Source organism: Pteronotus mesoamericanus, unplaced genomic scaffold (assembly GCF_021234165.1).
Source record: "Pteronotus mesoamericanus isolate MK-2021 breed Mesoamerican mustached bat unplaced genomic scaffold, CSHL_Meso_final contig_73, whole genome shotgun sequence".
In the NCBI taxonomy this organism is placed as follows: Eukaryota; Metazoa; Chordata; class Mammalia; order Chiroptera; family Mormoopidae; genus Pteronotus; species Pteronotus mesoamericanus.
This window is the reverse complement of record NW_026555245.1, coordinates 14,518,287-14,536,829: the sequence shown is the minus strand read 5'-3', so window position 1 is coordinate 14,536,829 and position 18,543 is coordinate 14,518,287.

Below are 18,543 nucleotides of genomic sequence, written 5' to 3'. Positions count from 1 at the left end.
TTCCTGAGCACCTGTTGTATGCTGAGCATCCAACAACTGAAACACAAGTTACCCATGAACCTTTATGGAAATATAGAAAATTTCTTGGAAGCATCATATTCTGAGTTTAAATTTGAAGCAGCGGTGGGACGTAATCATACCAGACAAAAAATAAGGAAGAAAAATAGGACCCAAATTTAGAAAGAAAATAAAAGAAAGCCATCACTCCAGATATTACTTCCTGGTAGCAGGTGTAACATCATTCTCTACATAGCACCCAAAAAAGCATTCGTTATGCATTGTCCCGGTACATTCTTCAAGCAGGTAACTCTCATGTCTGTCAGACCACACACAGGAATATCTCATGAACGTTGCCTAAGTACAGCAGTAACTTCAGTCTGAATTTGTGAAATACAAAATTGCACAATTTTTTTTACATAATTTAGTTACTTTTAAGATTATAAATAACTCTATTAAGCTAATAATAGGTTTACAATTTGGCGGGGGACCTACTTCAATGAGTAAAACATGTTTTTTATAATCATTATGTTAATTCATACATAAATTGTATTGCCACAATTCAGAATCTTATACTAATTGGTTGCACTAAAAGAAGGATAATGAGCATTATTTAATAAATGCCAACTTACTAGATATATTACTAATGATCAAAATATTGCTAAAAAGTTAAAATTTGTTATTGCCAATACTTTTTGAAATAGTCCCATATCCCCATACCCATCACTAAATATCTACCATTTATGATAAACTCAAAGTCTCAGCCAGGAGATAGTAATGAGTAATACTCCCAGTCCTAATGATAGCTTCCTGGGGTGAGGGGTTTTTTGCTAGTGTTGAGAGATTAGAATGGAAGACAAGATGAGACAAATTCTCTTGGGGACCAGGTTTCTTAACTACATGACAGATCTATAATTACAATAAAATCATATCATATTAAGGTAGTAAATGGGATGAAGGAAAAAGAATCATGTAACAGAAATATATCAAAAGAGTTGTGTTGTGAACTCCTAAAATATCTGTGTTTAGAAGCAAAAGAAACTTTTCATTAATGTTCAGGTAAGATAAACTAGCCATATATTTATTTTGCCTCGTAAGTAGCAAACATCCTTGAAGTGATCTAGGTTATAAAGTAGACTTACAGTAAAGATGACTGATATTTGATTTGATAACAGTGTTACTGCACATGACTCTCTATGAAATTCTACATGGAGGGAAAAAAAATACCTAGCAAGAGGAATCATAGTAGACACTAAGCATACTTTTAAAACTTCTTATCATTTAAGTTATATCTTAAAAATAGTGAAAAATAATTATGGTAAATAAATTAATATTTATTCAAGTTATTATTCTGACACTGTTTATAAAATAAATTATGTAACACAGTAGGGTCAGGTAGTAGAAAATTCTGGCTAATTGAATATAGTGGTAAAATAATAATCAATACATCTGAATAACTGATAATCTCTTCAACATAGAAACTATACTATATATATTCAAATATTGGATGATTAAAAAAGATATTTCAGAATCTTGCTGTACCTCAGAGTCAGTATTATAAATATTTGTAGCTATTTAAGAAGTTAAGCTTTTATTCTAATTGTCTATTTTATAATTTTAATTAGGAATAATAGAGCTTTTACTGAAAATATATCTTGGTAAAGTCTCTCTAACCCGAAGGAAAATTGGTCTAGCTCAGTGGTTTTGAATATTGTTTATGTTTTTTAGCAATGAAATCCTTTGCAATTGAGCTGAAAGTGGATTTTATTAACATAAATAAGTTCATATTTAAAAATTTACTAATAAAGTCAGTCAATGAGAATACATTCTGTTCTGATAGAACAAAAAAATGTGAAATTGGGGATAAAAACAAAAGTTACAGAGGTATATTCTCTTCATTATTAATTTATTCATATATTTCATTTTAGCTGAATAATTTCATGAAAAACTTGCTTCATACCTTTCCATATGAATGCTTTATACCTTTCCACATGAATGCTTCATACCACTGAGCATTTATGTATAATTTTATAGAATTTTTTTAAAGACCAGTACAGTGCCACAATCTTTTAATTAATAACACATCTACATGTATTTAAAATGTATGTGCAGATCATTTACCCAGAAAAACACAAATTAAGCTTTGCTGGTTTCTAAGTGTGACAACATTTATGGAATACCTTCTAGTAGGTTTTCTTAAACAGTTTTTAAATAATTGAAACACCTATGTTAATGGAGTTTGGATTAAAATTTAGAGTATTCCTAAAGAACTTCTGAAACACTAAGTGGTACATACTAGCCAGCCAGTCTACATTAAATCTGGTCCTTTTCAAGTATACTACTCCGACTCCATGTGGTTATCTTGCCTCCACAGGGCAGAGAAGGGAAGAATTTGGAATTGTGGAACAGACATTGCTACAAAAAAGACAGTGACAACAACATTAAACAGGGCTTCCATAGAATCTCAGCAGGGGATGTAACCAGGTTAAGGGGACTGGACAAGGTCAGCTGTTAACCAGAGAGTTCATGGCCTACTCCTAGGGAGCCAGTCAGCACACTGTCAGCACTCATGGCTGTGCTGTGAAAACTCAGGGAGAGGGAACAATAGATGACTTCTAAAATGGTTCCTTTTTTTTTTTTAAGTATATTTTACTGATTAAGCTATTACAGTTGTCCCATTTTTTTCCTCCCTTTTATCTCCCTCCACCCTGCACCTACCTACACACCAGCATTCCCCCCTCCTTTAGTTCATGTTCATGGGTCATACATATAAGTTCTTTGGCTTCCTCATTTCCTATACTATTCTTAACCTCTTCTGTCTATTTTGTACCTATCATTTATACTTCTCTTTTCCTCCATTCTCCCTCTTTCTCCTCCCCACTAATAACTCTCCATGTGATCTCCGTTTCTGTGATTCTGTTCCTGTTTTAGTTGTTGGCTTAGTTTTTGTTTTTATTTTTGTTTTTTATGTTCAGTTGTTGATACTTATGAGTTTGTTGTCATTTTACTGTTCATAGTTTTGATCTTCTTTTTCTTAGATAAGTCCCTTTAACATTTCATATAATAAGGGCTTGGTGATGATGAATTCCTTTAACTTGACTTTATCTGGGAAGCACTTTATCTGCCCTTCCCTTCTAAATGATAGCTTTGCTGGACAGAGTGATCTTGGATGTAGGTCCTTGCCTTTCATGACTTTGAATACTTGTTGCCAGCCCCTTCTTGCCTGGAAAATGGCTCCTGACAGCATTCACCCACTTAGGTAATCTCCCCTTGGGTGTGGGCTAGAGCTAGTGACCTGCTTCCAATGGAGGGGGAAACCAAACAAACAAACAAACACCACAGCAAAGGTGTCTGAGTGGCATTGCCAAGATTAGGTTACAAAAGATTGTATCTTTGGTCCTGCTGGTCCTCTCTCTGGCTCTTATTTTTGTTCCGATGAAGCAAATTGCCATGTAATAAGCTGCCCAGTAGAGAGGACGACATGTAAAGGAACCAAGGGAGGCCTTCAACTAATATCCCTGAAGAACTGAAAACTTCCAACCACCTTGGCAGTGAGCTTGGATGATCCACTCCCAGTGGAATCTCATAAGGACATGATGACAGCAATCCTAGCAGACGCCTCGAGTACAGCTTTGTGAGAGACCCTCAGCTGCTCCCAGATTCCTGGCCCACAGAAACTGAGATAAATAGTGTTTTAAGCAGTAGATAGCTAATGCAGTGTCACCAGATTTTCCAAATTTCCAAAGCAGCTAGATAAAAATTCAGATTCGTATGCATAAGATCTCCTAACTTTCTAAAGTTGAAAACTAATTTATTTAACAGATAAATACATAGTCACATCTGAAGGCTGAAGGGGGCTACAAATTTCCAATTTCTCACTGATGCACTAACAAGGGATATGCCAGGGGTGATGACCAGAAGGGAATGCGTATATATAACCATGTGGGATGAGGAAGAAGTCCTCTAAAACTGAAACAAAAAGACATTTTGTCTTCTAGTTATAAAGAACAGCATGACAGAGAGAGTATATTGAAAGGTAAGAAGTTCCTGTTGCAAGTAAGTATGACAGTAATAAAATTAGAGGGGAAAAAAATCTAACTAACTGAACAATTCACCAGAAAGAGACCTTAAATCAATCAAAGTTCTAATGTTAAATCTGCTTAACATTTTGCTCATGTTTTTTTCTACTAAATGCTAACAGCTAGCAGCAGAGTGAACCCAAGGGATTTTTTTTTTCCTTTTTAAATTTGAAAACCTATACTATTGTAAATATACATGAGCTCCTAACTGCTAGGAAAAAGAGGCCAATTTCTAATGCAGAAATGTTCTCAGGGATAAAAGTCATACTAAAATACTTTAAGACTAAACGTTTCTCTAAATTTGTGCCATAGAATTACCATAATATCATCTGCTCTGTCACCAATGATGGCTAATCCCATCTTACTCTCAACATTTCATTTATCACTTCTATGAGAATGAATCCCAACTATGCATTTCTATCCCTGGCTACATCCCAAAACTTCAATTCTTTATTTCAAATTGTATTTTCTCTTAGCTATTCCACTTATTCAGCAATCATCTTTCTCCTCAGTATGTCTCCCCCATATGATACCATCACAGCCATTTTCATTCAGTTACCAAATCTAATTAAAGAAAGAAAATTAGAGAATATCTAGTCATATTATCTTAAATTATCTTAAATATTTTAAATATTACTTCCTTTATATTTCTACAGAAATGACACTGGCTCAAGCCCTCACCAATTAACTATGTTTCTATTTATTTTTTCTTTTGAACTACTCATTATTAGTTTATACACATTGGTACATAACACCAATACATAGTCATGCCAAGACTGAGTTCCTTAAAATATCACTGTATACAATATCAATTATTAATAATAATAGAATTTCGCCCTACACTGCAAAATGCAATCACCACCAAATTTTTAACTGCCATAATGCATGAAATGGGCTAGGAGATATTAGAACGGAGATAGACATAACCAAAAATTATGGATAAAACAAAGTATAATCAATTTTAATGACCTGGATATATATTAATTTATTTGCCAAAATGAGACTTATGGTCAAGACTCACTTGGTAAGATTTACTGCTTAGCACAGGTTGGTTATTACAGATTGCAGTAAATCCATATCTGGCCCTGAAACTCTGGGTAGAAGTTTAGGCAAATCAAACTCTTTCAGATTACATTTTATTTCAAAATATTAGAAGCTCACTTACACAAAATCCATATTAATCAAATAATGTTTTATAAAGTGAGTAGACATTCTTAAACTTAACAACTAGTAAGTTCTCATATACTAAGTTCTCTTAAAACAAAACACACTTTTATAATTTTCCCATTATATGACTCATACTAAACCCTATAACTTGATGATGCTGCAAAAGAAAGCCTCGGTATCATATATGAAACAATTCTGGAGACAACTGACAAAATTAAATTCACAATTTTTTCATTTAAAATGAGGAGGAAGAAATCATAAGTTAGTCTGATATTATGCTCCTGGGACCAATAAACTAGTAAGAATAAGCAATCTTTTTAAAAAGAGGTTTTCTCTTATGAATTTGCCATATATTTTCCAAGTCTTCAAATTCATTTTCTAAACATGACAAACATCTGGGTAATGTCTAATATCAGGTAATATCTCTTAGAATCGAACATTTTAAAACTAGTTTTGGGCTTCAATACGAATTACATGAAGGCTAAAGGGAGTTACAAATTTCTAGTTTCCCACTGTTACAACAACAAGAGATATGGCAAAGATGATGACCGAAAGGGAATGTGTATATATAACCATGTGAGAAGAGGAAGAAGTCCTCTAAAATTAAAACAAAAAAAAATTTCTTCTAGTTACGAAGTAGAACATGAGAGGGTATATTGAAATGTAAGAAGTTCCTTTCAGTAGAGGTGGGAAGACGCTTCTTATTGGGAAGACAAGGTGCTCTTTGGCTTCAGTCTCTGTATATAAACAGCATAAAAGCAGCAGGGGGATCACCAGAGTCAGGCAAATCATCACGGGGCTGGCGAGGGTCTGTTCAGGAGAAAATATTTAAAGCGGCTGCTCCCTCTAACTACCGACGAATTCATTAAGAACAGTCAAGCTATTAACTTACTACCACACCAACACCACAAGGTATCTTCTGGCAATCCAGTTTTGATAACCAAAAAATTGTCAAACACATAGGAAATACCAATCAAGTAGGTAGGGCAGTGTGGGGGAATGGAACAAGCACAGACATTGGAGTTAATTCCACTGGCACAGGTCTTGGTTCTAGACTTCTGAATCCAATTGGCACAGTTGTTTATATCAGACTATATTGTAACTTGCCAATAATAATATAAAAAAATCTAGGGAAAATATTTTTAAATGTGTTTGGAGATATTGGAGAGTGACCAAAATTAGACAGGAACTGGAAAGAATCCATCCCTTGAAAGAAGGAAATGACACTGAATGAGATCCACATGTATACAGTTACTCCTTTGAGAGCACCAATCGCTCTTTCCAGAGCAAGGGCTAGACCTCAAGCAGAAAATGGTAATCTTAATGAACTGAAGATGTCAGAGGCAGGTTGCCAGAAAAACTAGAAATCCAGGAGGAAATTCTTGAAAGAAGGGAGCTACATAGTAGGGAATCCCAAATCTGCATACAATTTTTCTCTTGAAGTGTTTACATGGCTCCTAACCACACATGTTCAAGGCAAGAATCCAAGGCAACCCAGGGGAAAAGATAAGAAGGTGAAATGGCTGAGCAGAAACTTCGGCATCTGTCCACTATACAGAGGGGCTTGGTAAACACTTCCGTCATTCCATTGAAGTTCTTGGTTTACTGGAGGAGTAAAAATTACATTTCATGACTAACAGATGTTCCTTAGATTAGGGGCAAACTTGATACAGGACCACTCCATCAAAATCTGAAACCAGGCCTCCAGAAGATCAAGGTGATCTGCCAGTAACTTAAGTGGCTGCTAGAAAAACACTCAACAATCTTCACAGGGACATGATAAACCCAAAGTCTCCTCAGGGTGTCATATATATCATGTAGCACACTAGCAGAGAAGCATGAAAATGTGACTCACAGTCAAGAGAGAAAAAAAAAAAACCAACAGACCCACTGTCAAGACAGATTTTGGAATTAGCACACAAGAATTAAAAAACAAAAAGAACCTATGGTCAATGTTAAACTATAAAGATAAATTTTTGAGGGAGATTTTAGGGAAAATATGAAAACTATAAAATAAACCAATAAATCCTAGAATTAAAAATAAACAATATCTGAAATAATATATATAATTGGTTGTGGAAATGCCTTTGACACACTTTAACAGCTGTTTCTAATAAGACCCTTGATAAAGGGGAATGAATAGATACTTTCTTATATATGCATACACACACACATACACACACACCCCACCTCAGTCTTAGGACTAGTATTTAACTTGATGGGGAGACAAATATTTCTATTAAGGTCAAGAACAAGGCAATGACTCTAGTATTCACTGTCTCCAGTGCTAATTAACAGTATGCAGGAGACATTAAAAGGAAAACAAAATTATCTCTGTTTGCAGATAACATGATATTATACCAAGAAACTACAGAATCAATGAGAAAACTAACCAAAACAACAAAATAATTAGGTACCAGATATAAAATTAGCATGGAAAATCAGTATATAACAAATAATAACAAGCTAGAAGATAAAATGGAAGAGAAAATTTAATTCACTATAACAAGTAAAAATAAATTCAGAAATAAATTTATCCACTTAAATTAAAAATATTTATGAAGTAAATTATGAAAACATCCATAACGTAATAACTAGAGACTTGGTAAATGGAAACTATCCCTTTTTAATTGATTATAAAGTCTTAATATCCTCAAGATGTAATTTCTCCCAAATTTAATTAATAAACTTAATGTGATCACAATAAAAATCTTTTTTCCTGGATCTAGGCAAGTTGATATTACTGTTCAAATGAAAAAAATAGATATGCAAGAATAACTAGGAAAACAGTAATTAAAATAAAAACTAAGGAAACTATCTCTACCTGTTATTTGAATATTCTATAAAGCCTTGAAAATTAAAGCAGTGTGGCTTCTGGTGTATGAATAAACAGATAAACCAATATAATAACTAAAAAGTCCTAAAATAGACCTAGCAATTTACAGAAATTTAAAATATGATAAAAGAGGCATCTCAAACCCATATCTTCACACCACTAGAACTGACTGAAGTTTTGTGTATAGAACTCAAAATACACTAATTTTTTAACTGTAAACTGGATTTCATCAAAATTAAGAACTGCTATTCATCATAAGACACTGTTTAAAAAATAAAAGTGCAAATCAAAGACTAGAAGATTCACAATAAACATATATGATGAATGACTTATAACCAGAGTATATAAAGAATGACTACAAATCAATAACAAGAAGACAAACATGCAGTTTAAAAACAGAAAAAAGATTTACACAGACAACACAAAAGAGGCTACATGACTATTTAACAACTATATAAAAATATGCTGAACATCAGTCATTGGAGAAATGCAAGTTAAAACTAGAAATATTACCACACAAACCCTATAATGACCCATGTTGAAAAGACTGATAAAACACAATGTTGGCAGGAAAAATGAGACTCTTAACTTAGCCAGAAGTATAACCACTTTGGAAATTGTTTAACACACTTTTCTTAAAAAGTTATACGTTTATTTAGATACTTAGGTATTTTCCCAAAAGAATTGAAATTATGTCTCCTCAATATTCACAGCAGTTCTATTCATAATATCCCAAAATTAGAAACGTCTATAAAGAAGGGAATGGATACACAAATTACATGGTATATTCATATGATATAATACTACTGAGCAATAAAAAGGAATGAATTATTGATACATAAAACAATGAATCTCCAAAGCATCAGGCTACATGAAGGGAGATAGGAACAAAGGAGTATGTGCTACATGACTGCATTTCTATGAAGTTTGGGAAGAGGTAAATCTAAGATAAAGGGATGCAAATTAGAACAATGTTTACATCTTAAGGGAGAGAGAACTTTCTGGGTGATGCAAATTATGATATCCTAATTGGAGTAGAGACATATGCAGTTATCAAAATTTATCAAACTATTCATTTAAGATTTGTGTATTTATTGCATACAAATCAAACCTGAATTTAAAAAAATTTAAATCTTGACCTCTTCCTGTTATGACCTTTTTTATTTCCAATCCATGAATCTTTGTCCCTGCTGTTCTGTAAGTTTTTACCAAAAGCAGGTCCACAGCTTAAGGGTTTGTGTGCTGCTTCTACAGTTTTATGACCTTATTTTAAGGAAAGGAATGCAATATTGCAAGTACAAAATTAGGTACAGAGCCTAATTAAGCTCCATTAGCTTCAAGGTAAACACATTCCTGATTGTTACAGACCTTACCTACGGGGAGTTCAAACTCTTTGCAAAGAGAGCCAGTGTCACTATTAGCTGCTGTAAACCAGAAAATATAAGAAATAATTTTTTTAATTAGAAAGAGGCTCCTTCTGGGAAAAAGAGGAGTCATCGGTTCATGAGCCAAAGGAAGCAGAGAGGAAATGATAGGAAAAAGAGGTTGGCCTCAGATGAAGTAATGATAGAAGACATAAAAATTAAGATGAGTGGACAAAGACATCTCCATCTTAATGCCTGGGTTGAAACAGGAAAGCAAAAGGAGAGATCGCCACCACTGCACACCCGAAGGGGCAGAATGGGGTCAGAGTGGTGTGTTGATGGAGTGGGGGAAATCAAGACATAGACTCTTGTTTTCTATTTTTGTTCTCTGGTCCTCAACCTTTAGTATATAACATTGCTCCTTTTGTTTGGCAAAGAAATTTGGCACAAACCGCAAGTGAACCCTAATGAGAGAAATCCTGATGTTTCTGGTATGTTGAGAAGGCTGATTATTAAGCAAAAACCTAAAGGAAGAATTCCCTCTAAGGGAAAAACAGGCAATGTACAGTGACTCTATGTTCTACTTTCCAATTTATTCCTTTATTCCAATATCATGCTTAGTTTAGCATTTTAGTGGTTGAAAGCTATCCCCATTTGGACAATAAATTATATATTCACCCAAGAATGATGTTGCTGAGAAAATTAACCATGGAAACAACTGCAGAAATGCCTAGCACGTAGGAGGCATTTGGTTATGTCCATTCCTGTTACTCTCCGCAACTCTTTTTCATCATTAATATCTTTGCATTCCTTTGCATCTTTTCCCCCAGTGAGTTGAAGTTTTCTTGTTTTGTTTTCCTCCTAGGCATTTTTCTATCTAGGCAGAGAGAGCCTTTGTTCATAAATTTTACTCAGGTATGTTCAATGGTCTAGGTAATCTACTTACTATTACTGAAATACACTATTATTGTGCTTGGGAGAGAATGGTTGATCTTCAAATGAAACTTTTATGTGGATACTGTGGTTTTACAGTTTTAAAATCACAAAATATATGTTTTGGATTAAGTAGTTTAATATTTTGCCCACCAGATAATATATTCCTTATCTGCACTTTGACAAGAAATTAAGAATAAGTTAATAAGGCTAAACAACTTTTTAAGTTAAAAATTACTTAGTAGCAGTTTACATGTAAAGATATGCTATCGAAAGCTCATTTTGTGAAACATTCAAAAGATACTATATAATAGAGCTGACTTATTTGCACTTTTACTAAAAAAATTTTGCTCTGCTTTTATTGAAGAAAAAGTCCAAATGAACAATTTTCATGAACTTTAAGGAATATTTTCTTTTCTATCAAAATGTCACGTGACCTAGAGAAATACAAAATTTAAAAAATTTGTCATTTGTTCTGCTTATGGACAAAGAGTTTAAAGTTTAAAGCACTAAAAAAGAAAAATTACTGTTTCTTATTTTTGCCCTAATGGTAAGAATCTAAAAGTTGCTATATCTATACACACACACTTCCATGAGTAACAGTGGTAACAATTCAAATAAATGTCAATGATTATTCAGAGACTACCCAGGAAAGATTTTGTGGCTTATTTATAAATCATTGCCGCATTTTAGACATAATATTTTGTCTAAATCTAGACAACTATTTTCTGTTATTTGTGATTGAATATCTTAAAGCAAAATTCTCTTACTTCACTGCTTTCTTCTAGGTAACTACTGATGGGCTAAGCACTGTCACAGAAATCACAGCTCATTTAATCCTCAAAATAATCCAGGAAAAAAAGCACTACCATTTTCATTTTTGCAGACTGAGAAACTGTTTCAAAAATTCTTCAGTTCATGTAGTCATAATTTTATAGCCCACTTTTCTGAAAACAATTTTTATTATTTCTGATTGAATGATGAGCATACTCTTTTCCTGGAATAGCCACTTAAATTGTTTTTATGCTATTTCCTAAATAAAGCTATTAAAGATCAGTTAGGTTAGCCAACCTGTGAAATCAAAAACAAATAAAACATCCTATCTTTAAATCCAACCTTCCTGGGCTTCAAGTACATAATATATTCAAGAATATCAACCTATTTTATATTAGGGCCAGATAAGGTTTTCATTCTTCTGAAGGGCACGCCTCAAGTACCCAGCTTGGGGGATAGGGAGGCTGTGCCACTGGACCCTATAGGACACCTACTACATTAGGCCATGCTACCAAAGCACAGAGTCCAAGTAGCTCTATGTAATACATAGAATCAAACACAGGGAGGCTGTCAAAATGAGGAGACAAATTATCATGGCAAAATGAAAGAACAGATCAAAACTCTAGAAAAAGAACTAAACCAAGAGGAGATAAACAATCTATGAGATGCAGAGTTAAAAACTCTGGGTATAAGAACGCTCAAGGAACTTAGTGAGGACCTCAACCATAAAAAAGATCCAGTCAGAAATGAAGGATACACTAATTTAAATGAAGAACAATTTACAGGGAAACAACAGAAGAGTAGATGAAGCTGAGAATCAAATCAACGATATGAAACATAAGGAAGCAAAAAAACAACCAATCAAAACAATAAGAAAAAAGAATTTCAAAAAAATGAGGATAGTTTAAGCAACCTCTGGGACCACTTCAAGTGGTCTAATATTTGCATCATAAGAGTATCAGAAAGAGAAGACAAAGAAATTAGAAATCTATTTGAAAAAAAATTGAAAGAAAACTTCCTTAAGTTGGTGAAGCAAATAGACATGCAAGTCCAGGAAGCACAGAGTCCCAAATAAGATGGAAGAAAAGAGACCCACTCCAATACACACATCATAATTAAAATGCCAAAGGTTAAAGATAAAGGCAGAATCTCAAAAGTAGCAAGAGAAAATAAGTTAGTTACCTACAGAGCAGTTCCATAAGACTGTCAGCTGATTTCTCAGAAGAAACTTTGCAGGCCAAAAGGGATTGGCAAGAAATATTTAAAGTCATGAAAAGCAGGGGCCTATAGCCAAGATTGCTCTACCCAGCAAAGCTATAATTTAGAATGGAAGGGCAGAGAAAGAGCTTCCTAGAGAAGGGAAAACTAAAGGAGGTCATCATCACCAAACTATTTTATATGAAATGTTAAAGAGACTTATTTAAGAAAAAGAAGATCAAAACTATGAACAATAAATGGCAAAAAATACAAACCTATCAACAATTGAATCTAAAAAACAAACTGAGCAAACAAGAAAAGAGACAGAATCATGGATACAGAGAGCATTTTAATGGTTGCCAGATGGGACAGGGATATGTGGGAATGGGTGAAGAGGGTAGGGGATTAAGAAGTACAAATAGGTAGTTACAGAATAGCCATGGGGATATAAAGTACAGTATAGGAAATAGAGTAGCCAAAGAACTTACACGCATGATCCATGGACATGAACAATGGTGTGGGGGTTTCCTGAGAGAATTGAGGGTGCTGGGTGGAGGGGGGGCAAATGGGGAAAAATCAGGACAACTGTAATAGCATAATCAATAAAATATAATTTAAAAAGAAAAAGAAAAACTGCCTGCTTGACTATTTCTTCTGTGGCTGTCCCTGAAGAATTGTACACTGCTACTATCCTCTGGTTAAAGCAAATTGCAGCAAGGATAGTCCATACTCACACACTCTAAAAATATAAAAGCAGAAATTAATGTTTCAAATTACCAACATTCAGAATTATCCTATTTAATATTACTGCTTGTTTCTATGACTATAGGTAAACCTTCTGAACACAACAGATAACAATTCTTGTAACTTGTAACTAAATACATTTTCTTCTAACTTAAAGAACTAAATTGAAAGTTTCAAATTAAATAGTATGAGTACCTACTAAAGCCGAGTAACTTGGGCACACAAAGTATGGCTCTAGTTAACGATTCCATGAAATTTCATCCAGAACTTGTAAGATAAAAGAAATAATAACCATTTCAGGAATTAAACTTAGTAGATATGGGTTTGGGTAAGCACATTGGCACTTTATTGGGATTGCTTAAGAGCATTAGCAATTCTTTAATTTAACACAAGTGAACAAACTGAAAAAGTAAAATCAGTTTTAGAGCAATACATTGGAAAAAAAGAGCCTTCCTAATGGTAAGGTTGAGAAATTAGAAATGTTAATTTTTTTCATTTTATTACCTATGCTATTCATGAGGGATCACAATGATAAAATTTTCATTTGGCAAAATCTCTGCATGAAGTCTCTACTGGAATCCAACAAATTACTATTGGAGAGTTAAGAGTATATTAGGAGAAACACCCAGCTAAACAAGAGGATACCTGCTATTATTCCCAGGCTAATAAAACCATTTACCATCATTTACTAATGTGAGTGTGAAATTACTAATTTTGGTTTAAGCCCTATCCATACAACACCAATAAGTAGTCAACCTGCTAACAGACCTGGAGTTGTACTGCTTTTTAATGTTTCAAACAAATTGAGAGATCAAAGTTGCCATTAATTGAATTCTTGCTCTATTCTAATCATGAAGTGTGTACTTTCTATTTATCATCTTAATTAAACATGAAATCATTGTCAGGTGGCTATTATTATTGTAGTAACTATTATAGTAATTATTATAGAGATGAGGAAATAGAGGTTTGGTGATATGAACTTATCCAAGCTAATTTGTAGCAGGGCCAAAACTGGAACACAGAGTAACTCCAAAACCTAAGTCCCAACCTCTCCACTGACTGCTTCCCTTACAGGTGACTGTACAACTGCATAAATGTGATGTGCCATGGAAATTATTTCACAGAATCTGGATTGCTGGGCTGTTAAAAAAAATCAAAAACTTTAGGTCCCATCAAATTTGTCTTTTTAAATTTAAAGGAATAAAACATAAAACTCCAAATGTGTACTCCAGAAAAACACATAGGAATGAAATACTCCAAAATTCCTGCACAGGTTCTTGAGCCCAAAAAGAAGATATAAAATTCATTTGTCTGTAGAAACTATATTTATATTCACTATTAATTGCAAAAAAATGCAACTATCATCACCCTCTTTCCTGGAATAGGGTTATTTGATCCTGAAAAATGTACTCATGCCATGTCATAAATAAGGGAGCAAAATTAATCACTCGATTCAAATACCTTTTCATAGGCTAACTAGCTCACCCGACTGCGAATGTTTAATGTTATAGATGGCTTTCAGATCCTTCCGAGAGTCCTGAATCAGTAACAAAATGATACCATTTAAAAAGGAGCTACTGCCCTGACAGGTGTGGCTCAGTGGGTTGGGCATCATTCAGTGAAGCAAAGGGTCACTGGCTCTATCCCTGGTCAGGGCATCTGCCTGGGTTGTGGGTTTGGTCTCCCACTCAGTGCACACATGAGAGGCAACCAATGGATGTTTCTCTCCCTTTCTTTCTCCCTCCCTTCCCTTCTCTCTAAAACTAAATAAAATCTAAAAAAAATAAAATAAAACAAATAAAAAGGAGTTACTGTATACTGATATTTTACACTTCATTTAATCTTAACAAACCCTAGTAAGAAGAGAAAATGAAGACTGACAGGGTTAAGTAATGTATTCAGAAGCACATACCATATTTTGCTGCATATAATGTGTACATTTTTGCCCAAATTTTTGAGGGAAAAATAAAGATTGTACCCATTAGTACATGGGCAGTACTAATTCTGTAAATTCTGTATCTATATAAATGTTTTTAAATCTTTTATTTATGCTTATGTGCTATGTAACTCTAGAAAACAATAAAGATATCTGTATGCAAAATAATGCCCTGGAATACAATACTCAGTTTTATGTATAAATTTTAAAAATTCATTAAAAATTTAAGACGAAAGACTTTTTGCCTGAAAGTTTAGGCCCAAAACATGGGTGCACGTTTACATGGCAAAACACAGTAATCAATAAAGAAGAGGTGGGATTTGAACCTAAGCTCCCATCATTTCAGCATCATTCCATTTTCATGTCACTATGCTGCCCCATATAGCTTAATTTTATATTAAGTTTTATTTTTTCAACTCAATGAATTGCTTTTTGTTTGAAACAACTCTTTTGGTCATAGTTATCTACGTAAAATACATTTGCCAGAACTGGAAGCCCATAAGCACATAAATGAGTAAAAACATGCTTTGTAAAATCTCTTTTTCTAAGCTCACATTCTCACCAGCATGTCTCAGCTTATATCACAGTTCCTCTGGGGATTCTTCCCGGCTGCCTCACAGGAGGCCCCTGACACATGCTCCCGTAGCTCCCATGCACTGTCAAAACACATCACACTAGATTTAAGTGCTTGCTGAAGCCTGCCACCCCACTGGTCTGTAAATTCTGTGAGGGTAGATCCTGAGCTTATTTTAGACCCCACTCTCTCCCAAGACCTGATACATAATAAATGAACAAAAATGCTTAAAAAATAAATGGATGAAATCGTATGCTAAACCTGTGGTATTTAAGTTCACTTGGATTTTGAAAGCTGTTTGTTTATTAATGCCAACAAATAAAAATAATAAGACTGGAAAAGAACTTAGGGCTATCTCACAATAGAATAGACATCTCTATGCAAAGAGAAAAACGAGATATTGAAAAGAAGCAACGCACATGGAGTATGACCAAAATATCTAAAAATATAAAACGTGTTGGGCCCCATGTACAAAGAGAGCATTGTCATTCCAGGGGCACTGTCAATACTGGGAAGAAACATTCCTTAACATTTCTATTCACCCCTATTAGGATATATCAATTCCAAAACAGTATTGTGTTTTTCAATAAAACAGTATTGAAAACTAATTCTTGAACAATTGAAAGGAACTTGAGCATTTAAAGGTAATATGAGACACAGGCAGTCTTCATTTGCCTCTGCCTAATTAAATGGGCTATTCTTCTGGATATTTTCAACCACTAATTGGTCCGGGTAAAGCATGTGTCTGGTGGACAGATTACCTTAACACATCCGCCTGCAGCAGTGTCGGGGAGAAAGGGAGAGTCATTAGGAAAAAAGGTTGGCTAATTTGTTTACTTATCACAGAACCCAACTAGTCATTCCAAATGACTATAAAGGATTATAAATCTTCTTAGAGTTTAATGTAAAATTCAGAGCTAAAGTAGGACAAGGAAGTGATTTTAAAATCTTCACAAATCCTAGGAGAGGGGAGGTGGCAAAGATCCCATGGATGAGACAATAAGAGTATTCATACCTACATCTTGAGAGCAGCATGTCTCATTAAACAAAATGTCTTTTATCATCCTAGACAACTGAAGTTACTGACCCAGGGAACAGAAAATGTCAACAGACGCATCTACAATTAAGAAAACCATAAACTGTGAATCACTACAGATTTACTCAGACGCAGGAACAAATCCCTTTTCTTTTTAACTGAATAATCACATGAATGTTCATAAATATTCCCCTGAGGGGGAAGCTATTTTTCAGAAAGGAAATAACATCATAAGATACACTCTCGTTTCTCACTAGAATCTGCTTATTTTAACAATGCAGACCTACAGACAAAAACAAAGACCTGGTGTCACTAACACCAGGTCAGAAAAGAAAAAAACAACAACAAATAATGAGAAACGATACAGAAGAATATAAACTATCAAAGGACTTAAGAGCAGCAGAACTTATTTCTCAAGGTCACTGTAGACAATAGGCAATGTAGACAACATGTCATTGTAGACAACAGACCAAGACCCTTCCTCCTCTGTTCCATGACCATGGGTCCCTGGAATAAATGAGCAAATGGACTCTACCTAAAAATGTCCCACTGGTTCATGATAAATTGTTATATTAAGTCACATAATAGCATGTTTTTTCGTTAAGATTTATTTTTCCACTAATCAATCCCAAACACCATGTAAAAGTCATAACAAAGATTTTTCTCTCTCTTTCTCTTTTTTTTTTTTTTTTTTTTTTACTATTTTTCAGTACCCAGGCGACATATTGGGCTGATCTTCAAATTATTTCTTTTATTCTACAATAATGTCCCTTCTGACTTGATTTCATTCAAGATACCACTTTATCTTAGATTCTCAAAATTCCCCAAATATAAACATTAAGTGGATAAGCTATCTGCACAGATAGAACAAATGGCAACTTTTTTATTATGATTTTAGGGATTCTGAAGGGTATGCCATAGCAAAAGAAAAAAAAAATCCTCTCCTAAAGAGCTCTTATATCTTCTGCCATTTAATAAATTAATAAATTAGGGCCCTTCTTCCTTGTTATATCAGGGGTGGGGAAAGTTACAGCATGATGTAATAAGAGTCTAAGGATTTAGAGCCAAACAAACCTGGATTCTGACCCACCATTTTCTATCTATGTAGGTTTGTGCTCATTACTTAACTTTTCTGAGCCATTTCCTTATGAAAATAGGGATAATGCCCAACTTCATTCAATAAATATACATATGTAGCCTCTAATGTTATAAATATGGGGGATACAATGGCAAACAAAACAAAGGTCACATTCTCATGGGGCTACCATTTTAGTTGATATGACAGAATATGAACAAACATCTAGATAGATCTTGGCTATAATACCAATTTACAAATGATATGAAACAAAATGAAGTAGCAAAAGGGGGTAAAGGGGGACACAATGGGTGCCATGTCAGACAGGAAGGCCTTTCGGAGGTTGTGCTTGAGCTGAGACATGATTAGGTAAAATTAGGTAAGACTGTTAAGAGAGTTCTCAAAGATTGGTCATCATTTAAAAATTATAAATAAAGGACCTAGTGCAACAAATGTTTAGTGCCTAGTTTGCATTCAAACATGGTAGGTATCATGAAAAATTTGAGTTCATTTCTTTTCTATCCTTAAGGCCCAAGTTATTAAAATACAAAAGTGTTATTACCACTTCATGATTGTCCACAAGCACCCTACCCTGGATAGCTTTATCCTCTTGCTGTTTCCTTGGACAATAAGAGAAATGGTGTTAGAGAGCCTAAAGGAATGATAATACTTTGTGATGGTAGCAGGGAGAGGAGCAGGGAGGTGCATGGGGCTTGAGACACACACTGGCTGAGGAAGCCGTGCAGACATCCTGGGGTCTTAAGGCACAAGCACAAAGAGAGACTGAGGAGGTGGGGAGAGAAGAGAAAGAAATATGAGTCTTCACACTTA